This window comes from Eschrichtius robustus, chromosome 20 (assembly GCF_028021215.1).
Source record: "Eschrichtius robustus isolate mEscRob2 chromosome 20, mEscRob2.pri, whole genome shotgun sequence".
Taxonomy (NCBI): Eukaryota; Metazoa; Chordata; class Mammalia; order Artiodactyla; family Eschrichtiidae; genus Eschrichtius; species Eschrichtius robustus.
This window is the reverse complement of record NC_090843.1, coordinates 8,653,112-8,662,451: the sequence shown is the minus strand read 5'-3', so window position 1 is coordinate 8,662,451 and position 9,340 is coordinate 8,653,112. Positions and strand designations below refer to the sequence as shown.

Genomic DNA, 9,340 nt, shown 5'->3' with positions numbered 1-9,340 from the left:
GGCCTCTCCCCTTGCCTACGAGATAGTGATAAAACTTTCACACATACTCATAACTAAATTGTTTTAAGTCTTCTTTCACTCATCTAAAAAAAAATTAGGATGGATAGATTACTTAATGTGGTTGACCTCGCTCATGTCAAGTTATGCTAAGTGGCTACTGTAAATGCAGGAAGAATCAGCAAGAGGTCCAAGGAAAGCTCAGCCAGAGAAACGGCAAGACAACTATGGGGGAAAATAAAAAGGCAAAGAGTGATTTTGCACATGCACGATAGTGTAACCTCTGAATGGTGAAAACAGAAATGATATAGGATGCATGCATTGGGAGGATGGACAAAGGGAAGCAGAGGGGAGGTGGTGAGAGCTCAGCCTGAATCCACCAGGAAGGAAGGCAACAGGCCAGGATGAAGATGGTGAGTCAAAAAGAACAGCACATACAGGTTATTCAGAAACAGGGAGATGAGTGAACTAGGAAGGAGCTAAGCTGAGCGCGGAGGGCTGTGGGAAGTGGGGAACTGCTGTTTAGTGTCAGCCTTTTCATCCTATGAACATTTTTTTTTTTTTTTTGGCCGTGCTGCACGGCTTTAGGGATCTTAGTTCCCCAACCAGGAATTGAACCCGGGCCACGGCAGTGAAAGCACCAAGCCCTAACCACTGGACCACCAAGGAATTCCCTCATCCTATGAACTTTTAAAACTAGTGCACTATTGATCACCTTAAGAAAAAAACTGAAAACAAACACCAAGCAATGTTTACACAGATCTAACATGACCAGAGGAAGTGAGGCCTTTATTTCATTTTGACTTCTTAATATCTTCTTTTTATCTCCCCCATTAACTTTCAAAGGGGTAATTAACTTTCAAGTAATTTGGAACAAAGATGGCACATTAGTGAAGGGGATTTACAGGAGCTTTGCCCGTAGCTCATTACGGTAACTCATCGTGACGGAAGATGACAACCAAGAGAAGTTTGCAAGTGGGCACAAATGTTGGAAGTTTGACTCAGCGGGGACAGCCCACACAGGTGGAATACGGCTTACATAGCTGCTGGTGGAAGTCAGTTATTAAAAACCCACGTCTTGGTTTTGTTAACTAGGAATTTGTTGTTGAAAGAAAACAGAAGTCCTATTTTATTTTATTTATTTTATTTTTTAATTAACTAATTAATTTATTTTTGGCTGCATTGGGTCTTCATTGCTGCACACGGGCTTTCTCCAGTTGTGGCGAGCGGGGGCTACTCTTCATTGCGGTGCGCGGGCTTCTCATTGCGGTGGCTTCTCTCTGTTGTGGAGCACGGGCTCTAGGCCCGCGGGCTTCAGTAGTTGTGTCGCACGGGCTCAGTAGTTGTGGCTCGCGGGCTCTAGAGCTCAGGCTCAGTAGTTGTGGCGCATGGGCTTAGTTACTCCGCAGTATGTGAGACCTTCCCGGACCAGGGCTAGAACCCGTGTCCCCTGCATTGGCAGGCGGATTCTTAACCACTGTGCCACCAGGGAAGTCCAGGAGTCCTATTTTACCTCCATACAGTAATCTCAATGTCCTGCTGCTGGTGGCAGCATTGTGCAACCATCACATAACTGCAGAGCTGACAGGCCGAAGAGACACGTGAGCTTCCAATGACTTACTCAGCTCCACTCTAATTAAATTTGCAATAAAGACCTCCTTTTCTGCTGGAGCTGCAAAACTGATTGGAAAAAAAAAATCAGAATGACGAGTTTTTAAAAATGCATTCATTATGTGTATCCACTTACAACCAAAAAAGGCTTGTACCTCGTAAAGATTATAGAGAGATGTACTTCTTGTAGTTTTCTTGATGGTAATTGAATGATTTAAATGACACACATCTACTCTTTGTTGAAAAGACAACTATACTGTTCCTATCAGGTGGAAACAGGCAGGAAAATAATCACAAAGCACGGCGAGCTCTGGTGGAGGCATGCATGGGCGGCCAGGGACCAGGATCCTTGCTGCTGAGACAGGCAGACATCCGGGCAGCCTCTGCCTTCGTCTACAAGGTGAAGGGCACAGGGCCTTCATATGTGCAGAAGGTCATTTGTCCCAGGAACTTTACTTGTCACGTCTAAACATTTTTTCCATGTCACTCATCTCAGGACACCGAAGTTATGGTTCAACAGAGCCAAGAGTGAGCGGTTCCTCCAGGCGCCAGGGCAAAGGTAACACTCTCTCTGCACAGATCTGGGATCTGCTCAATGGGCAAATTTGTTAACACGAGAACAGAAAATATCAATACTTCTAATATTAACTACTTTATTGGGGGTGGAGGTGAGAAAAGGTCCCTAAAAGATAAGAAGAGAAAGTGTGAGCTACTGACGCTAACTCAGAGTAAAAGCCAAAGTCTCACAATTTCCTGCAAGATTCTGCAAGACCTGGTCCCCAGGCCCCTGCATCCCTCCTCGTAAACCCTTCTTGCTCACCGTTTATTGTATTGGCTGCTTTGGCTGACTTTGCATTGGCTGTTCCCTCTGCCTGGGATGCTCTTCCAGGGTGTCACATGACTTACCCACTTCTTTTAGGATTTTGCTAAAGGTCAAATATCCAGGCCCTTCCTGACTACCGTAACTAAAATTGCAAACCTCACCCTCGACTCCTTCCTAGCCCAGTTTTCTACCCACCCCCACCCATAGCAATCACACTGTCCGCTACTCTAGTGATGTTGCTGTCTCCCCTGCACTGGATTATCAGCTCCGTGAGGGTAAGGAGTTACCTCTGTTTCGCTTTCTGTCCTGGCCTCACTCAACCAGCAGTGAGTGTTCAGCATTTGTTCAGTCCATCCAGAGGCTGTCAAGCAGGTTCATAAACCAGAGAACATGTAGCACTCTACTTAAAATTACACTTCCAGAGTGGTAACTCTTTTTTTTTTCCAGATCAATAGCACTTTTCCAACAGACAACCACATTGACTTTGTACAAACTTTTTTCAGTCTTGATTTGTACCTTTCAGTTTCAAGCATGAACAATGTTCTGGCCAGAGATGCTTCTAAACCCTTAACACCCTGTCTGGAACTTCAAATACTGGTATGTGTTGCACTGGATTCCTCAACAAAGAAAATCTTTCATGCTGAGTAGAACCACCTGTCATCACAGGGAGTGACTCTGGACAGAAAGCTGCAATACAACGTGCTCTGATGCCCAAGTGCCAAGTGTCCTATGAGCAAGCTTGGTTCAGCTGACCCATGACATGATAAATACTTCCCAGGAACTGTGTGTAGCTGGGACTCCCTGGCAGTTTCCTAAGAAAGAGCCCAACCCTGCAGGTCAACCTTCCGTATAACTTTCCAGTGAATAAGGTCTTGGCTAAATTACAAAAACAAAAACAAAAAAACCCCAAAACACAAAATCCAAAAAACTTTGTGCCAAGTTACAAAAGAGAACAGGCTGGTGTAGGATTCCACCCTCTAGTGGACAGAAAGAGAAGCTCAAAATCTTGACTTGATAGAACTATTCTTTAGCTCAATTTTTATTAACTTTTCTGCTATAGGGCTTTTGTGTCCCACAGCCATTTTTAACATAAAAAATTACTTCTTAGAGACCACAGTTTAATTATCCATTGCTACTAAAGTGTACCATCTTTTTGAAAGACTGGACTCCTGCCAGCTTTAACACTCTTACATAATCCAGAGGAGCAAACATCATAAATGCTAAGGCCCATCCACAGTACATAGCCTCCTATAACAGACACACACACACACACACACACACACACACACGCACATATTCTTGGGGGAAAACAAGCATGCCGTCCCCGTGCCTCGACCAGCTGGCCCGACCCCAGGAAGGGGCTGGAATGGACTGGGCAGGAGACAGCTGGGGAACATTCCAGGAGGCACACGCAGGTGTGACATCCGCCACACATGTTCTCACAAGTCTCCTCCTGTGGGTTCGAAGTTTCCCTCCATCAACCCCTCAGGCACCAGCACGCTCATCATGTAGGAGAACAAATGAAAACTGTTGTCTTGAGGTGCAGTCACAGACAAGGGCTGGAGGTTCAATGTTAAGAACCCACATCCGGGCAGCATTTCAGCAGACGGAAACAGGATGCAAAGACATGTTTGTTTAACGTCCAGTGCTCTAGAGAATGTTCAACTGGAGACCCTAAGAACTTTCTCACTGGGAATAGTGTAGAATGGTCTGGACAGTTGCAAGTCACTAGTAGCTCCCGGGAACTGTCCTCCCCTATAGCGTTTCTAGCATTGGGTTCCATGCCAACCTTTCCCTTAAGCCTCTGCTTCCCCCAAGGCTGGGGTGTGTGTCTGACTCTATCAAGGACTCCCTTTCAGGCCATTTCACTCCGAGATCAAGGACCTGAGAGCTGGGAAGAGCCCTGGGGGTGTCCCATGGTTGGCACCCTCTGCTCTGTGGGCTGAGGGGTCCACAGAACTTACGGGAGACCTCTGGGACCAGGCTGGCTCAAGGCCTTGGGGGGCTGTCCTGTTTCCACCAGAGCAACTCCTACTTTATCTATTCTTTCCCCCACACATAAATATTCTTTTTTATTATTTCTAAAGTAAATGGTAGCACGGCAAACATATTTTTCTCCACCTTGCTTTTCTCTTCACTTAAAAGTATATCTTGGGACTTCCCTGGTGGCGCAGTGGTTAAGAATCTGCCTACCAATGCAAGGGACACGGGTTCCAGCTCTGGTCCGGGAAGATCCCACATGCCGCGGAGCAACTAAGCCTGTGTGCCACAACTACTGAGCCTGCGCTCTTGAGCCCACGTGCCACAGCTACTGAAGCCCGGGCGCCTAGAGTCCGTGCTCCACAGCAAGAGAAGCCAGGACAATGAGAAGCCCGCGCACCACAACGAAGAGTAGCCCCCGCTCACCGCAACTAGAGAAAGCCCGCGCACAGCAATGAAGACCCAACACAGCCAAAAATAAATAAATAAATTTATTTATTAATTTTAAAAAAGTGTATCTTGAAGGACTTTCTATCCACTTTCTCTTTTTTTATTGTGCTAAAATATAAATAACATAAAAGTTGCTATTTTAAGCATTTTTAATTAGGAAAAATTTTTATTATGGTAAAATATACCTGACATAAAACTTACCATTTTAATTTTTTGTTTTTGGCCATGCGGCTTGCGGGATCTTAGTTCCCCGACCAGGGATCAAACCCGCACCCTCGGCAGTGAAAGTGCAGAATCCTAACCACTGGACCGCCAGGGAATTCCCAACCATTTTTTAAAATTAATTAATTAATTAATTTTATTTTTGGCTGCATTCGGTCTTCGTTGCTGCGTGCGGGCTTTCTCTGGTTGGGGCGAGCAGGGGCTACTCTTCGTTGCGGAGCGCAGGCTTCTCACTGCGGTGGCTTCTCTTGTTGCAGAGCACGGGCTCTAGGCTCGTGGGCTTCAGTAGTTGCAGCACACAGGCTCAGTAGTTGTGGCTCGTGGGCTCTAGAGCGTGGGCTCAGTAGTTGTGGCGCACGGGCTTAGTTGCTCCGCGGCATGTGGGATCTTCCCGGACCAGGACTCAAATCCGTGTCCCCTGCATTGGCAGGCAGATTCTTAACCACTGTGCCACCAGGGAAGTCCCCAACCATTTTAAAATGTACAGTCTGTGGCGTTAAGTACATTCACAATGTTATGCAACCATCACCACTATCTACTTCCAAAGTTTTTTCATCACCCCAAATAGAAACTCCATGACCATTAAGCAGTAACTCCTCATTCTCCACTCCCCCCAACCCTGTAACCTCTAATCTACTTTGTCTCTAAGAACCGCCTATGCTAGATATTTCATATGAATAGAATAATACAATATGAGACCTTTCCTGTCTGGTTTCTTTCACTGCTTTCAAGATTCATCCACGTGGTAGCATATGTCAAAACTTTGTTCCTTTTACGGCTGAATAATATTCCACTGTATGTATAGACCACATTTTGTTTATCCTTGCATCTGTTGATGGACACTCAGGTTGTTTCCACCTTGTAGCTTTTGTGAATAAAGCTGCTATGAACATGGGTGCACAAGTATCTGTCTGACTCTTTATTTTAAATTCTTTGGGGTATATACCTATGAGTGGAATTTTGGGTCACATGACAATTCTATGTTTAACTTTTTGAGGAACTTCCAAACTATTTTCCACAGCAGCATCGTTTTACATTCCCACCAGCAATGTACAAGGGTTCCAATTTCTCTACATCCTCCCCAACGGTTCTTATTTTCAGATTTTTGGATTCTAGCCATCCTAGTGGATAGGAGTGGTATCTCACTGTGGTACCATGACTAATGATGTTGAGCATCTTTTCATGTGGTTATCAGTCATTTGTATGTCTCCTTTGGAGATATGTTTATTCGAGTCCTTTGCCCATTTTAAAATAGGGTTTCTTGTCTTTTCGTTGTTGGGTTTTAGAAAGCTTATCTGTCTTAACTACTGGATTTCTGAAAAAATATTGCATCTAAAAAAAAGAGGTTTACTGATAAATGAAGGCTGGGACCCGGTCCAGCCTTTTAATCTCACATACAGAGAAACAGAGGCCCATGAGGTTAAGCCACATGGTAAGTAGCAAAACAGAGCCTGTCTGACAGATTGCTTCACCTCCTCCCATGTCACTCAGCACCTGGAGTGAGCAGCGCCCAGGTGCCCGGCTCTGTGAGGAACTACACGTGCAAAAACAAATCCTGTCCTTCAAGACTTCTGGGAAGATGAGGCTGGCAAGGTTGGGTGTTCAGGGGGCATGGTGAGAAGTTCCTTGTAATTGAGGGAGGGAGAGAGCGGCGGCATACCAGGCTAGATTCTGAAGGATTTGAGTGCCAATGAGTTGGGATTTTTAGCCTGGAGGCCCCAAGTCACAAATTCAACCACCTTCCTGGGACCTAGGGTGCTGTAAATGTGGAGAACAGTGGGTGGAAAGCAATAGGGAGTGGAGGGGGCCTGTGGCTAACCAGAGCGCCGCCCTGCCTAAAGGCAGATTCCAAGACTGCTGGGTTGTGATTCCTAACATAGAAAGCAGAGGGCGGATGGCTTCCTGGCTGGCCAAGCTTGGGAAAGTAACTCATCTTCTCTGCAGCAGCGCTCTTCTCACCTGGAAAACAGGAGTGATCATTGTACCTACCCCCTGCCTAAGGTTGCATTAGGAGTAAAGGGATAATTCACGCTCAGCACCAGGCACCTAGGTGGCCTTCTGATTCCCTTGCTCTAGGACCCTCCCCTCTCGCTAGGGCGCTCGCCCCCTTTAATCAACATCTCGCGGCTGCGGCCCTTTTAAGGCGGCCATGGAGGACCCAGTTTCAAAGCTAAGGGCGACCTTCTAGGTGCCGTCTCTATGGTAAGTCGTCACGTACGGCCGGAAGTGCGTGTGCGGAACGGCTTTGGCTCGGGATTAGGAGGAGAGTGGCGACACGTGCTCTCTGGTGTCCTAGGGGATGTGCGCCCTCGCCCCCGACGGGTGGCCGACCCTCGGCCCGCAGGGTGATGCTTGCCCGCGGCGCCGGTTCCCGCCCCGGGGCGGGAACGAAGCTCTGGGGGCCCGGACTTCAGGGACCGCCCCCCGCATAGCAACTGCGGCTTGGACGGAGGAGACAGAATGTAGGCACCAAAATCGGGGTGAGGGGCTACTGTAGGACGCGCTGCACCCCGCAGAAGAGCCTTGGGTTCCCCGGCTGGGGGGCCAGCATGAGTTTCTGGAGGTGTGTAAACATCCAGTGAGACGCACCGTCCTAGAGCACGTGGTATCACTTTCTTTTCCCAGGTTTCTCTCAGACAGTAAGAGCTCTCCAGACCCCGGCGATTGGATGAAGGCATGCAACCTTTCTTTGCTCCTTCTTGTCGGTGAGCGTATTCGGAGTGACCTCAGTTTGGGGGATCCAGGTATGTCAAGCATGGAGACGCAGTGTCCTGAGGCCGATGGTCTGGGGAGAGGCTCCTGTGTTGTTGAACCTGCCCAGTTGTGGGTGCAACCTTGTACCAGACAGCCCGACCCTGACCTAAAGTAAATTCCCAGGAGAGGTTTTTCCTGGGTTTTGAATTTGCAGTAACAGGTGTGAACATTCTAGCAGCAGTTTGATGATCATGTATGATACTGCAAACAGGACTTTCACTGAAACAAGAAAACCTGTAAACAGTGTTGATGTAATTTGTTTTATTCAATAAATAGGTTTTGATTCTTTGGCCAGCCACCATGCTAAGTGTTAGGGATACAGAGATGTTACGGCCCTTGTTCTCAGGAAGCTACAGCCCAGTTGGGGAGATAAGATTAAGTGATCACCCTAAAGAGGGTATAATTCAGTCTGAGGTGAGTGCTCTGAAGGAAAGCATAGTCTAATGAGAATATGTGTCTCAAAGAATCTGATGGAGACTGGAAAGCTTTCCTGAGGATGAGACCCTTGAGCTGGACTCTGAAGGACTCAAGAATGAGTAGGAGTTTGGTGGGAAGGCCCGGGGGCAGCATGTGCAAAGGTCCAGTGGCCTAGCGAGTATGGCTAGTGGAGGAACTGGAAAAAGGCCGTTGTAGCCTGGAAAGCAAAGTGGAAAACGGTGTGAAACGAAGCTGGAAAGGTAAGGAAGGGCCAGACGACACAGGGCCTGTGGCTTATGTTAGGATTTGGGGCTTTGTCCAGAGAATAGTGGGAGGTTAGTACGGGATTTAAACAAGAAGATGATGTACTGAAAATTATAACTTCAAAAGAGCCCTGTGTACAGAGCAGCACAGTCTAGCAGAACTTTCTGCGATGCTGGAAACGGTCTATAATCTGTGCCGTCCTGTAGAGCGGCCCCAAGCCTGGAGTGGAATTTTAATTTAAATGTAAATGGCCGCATGTGCCTAGTGGCCGCTGTGTGGGACTGCGTGGGACCGCGCAGGTCTAGAACCTGTTGGAGGGGGCAGTGACAGATCGTGGCACACAGATGCCCTTTCACTTCCTGAAGAAAGGCTGAGATAGGTTCCACTTTGGGGAGAATCCACATGTTGATCTTTCCTGGGGATCTCACACAGTAACTGCTTGTGGAACTGCTTTTAGTTTTTATTTTCTTGGTGTTGTTCAGCCTGCTCCTTCATGAAGCAGCATTCTTCCTTCTCCTACCTTTGCCTGTTTTGTTGTCAGCACACAGATGGAGAAGTGATTCTTCAACTCATCGAAGTACCTACAGCGGTCAAAGCGTTACGTCTCTGCTTTGGAGGGGCTGTGGAGAAAAGCGGTCCCTGGTGTTCCAGGGTTTGGGATGCAGAGGCAGGAAGTGCCCTGGACCCCAGGAAGGAGCGTTTCCAGTGGGACCCGGCAGAATGCGGCCCTGTGAGGAAGTAAAGGCCGTTTCCAGCCGATGAAACATGTGACCAAAGGGAGGAAGTGTGAAAGTGCTTGAGAGGGTGTGGGGAACTCAAAAG

The 9,340-nt window shown here is 47.5% G+C and overlaps 1 non-coding gene across 1 annotated transcript; it reads left to right on the top strand.

Annotated features, from left to right (window-relative positions):
• The first annotated feature begins 7,863 nt into the window (after positions 1-7,863).
• LOC137755660 (small Cajal body-specific RNA 16) lies at positions 7,864-8,050 on the top strand. Its single transcript, XR_011072054.1, has one exon. It is a non-coding gene; the product is annotated as a small Cajal body-specific RNA 16 (non-coding RNA).
• Positions 8,051-9,340: the final 1,290 nt, after the last annotated feature.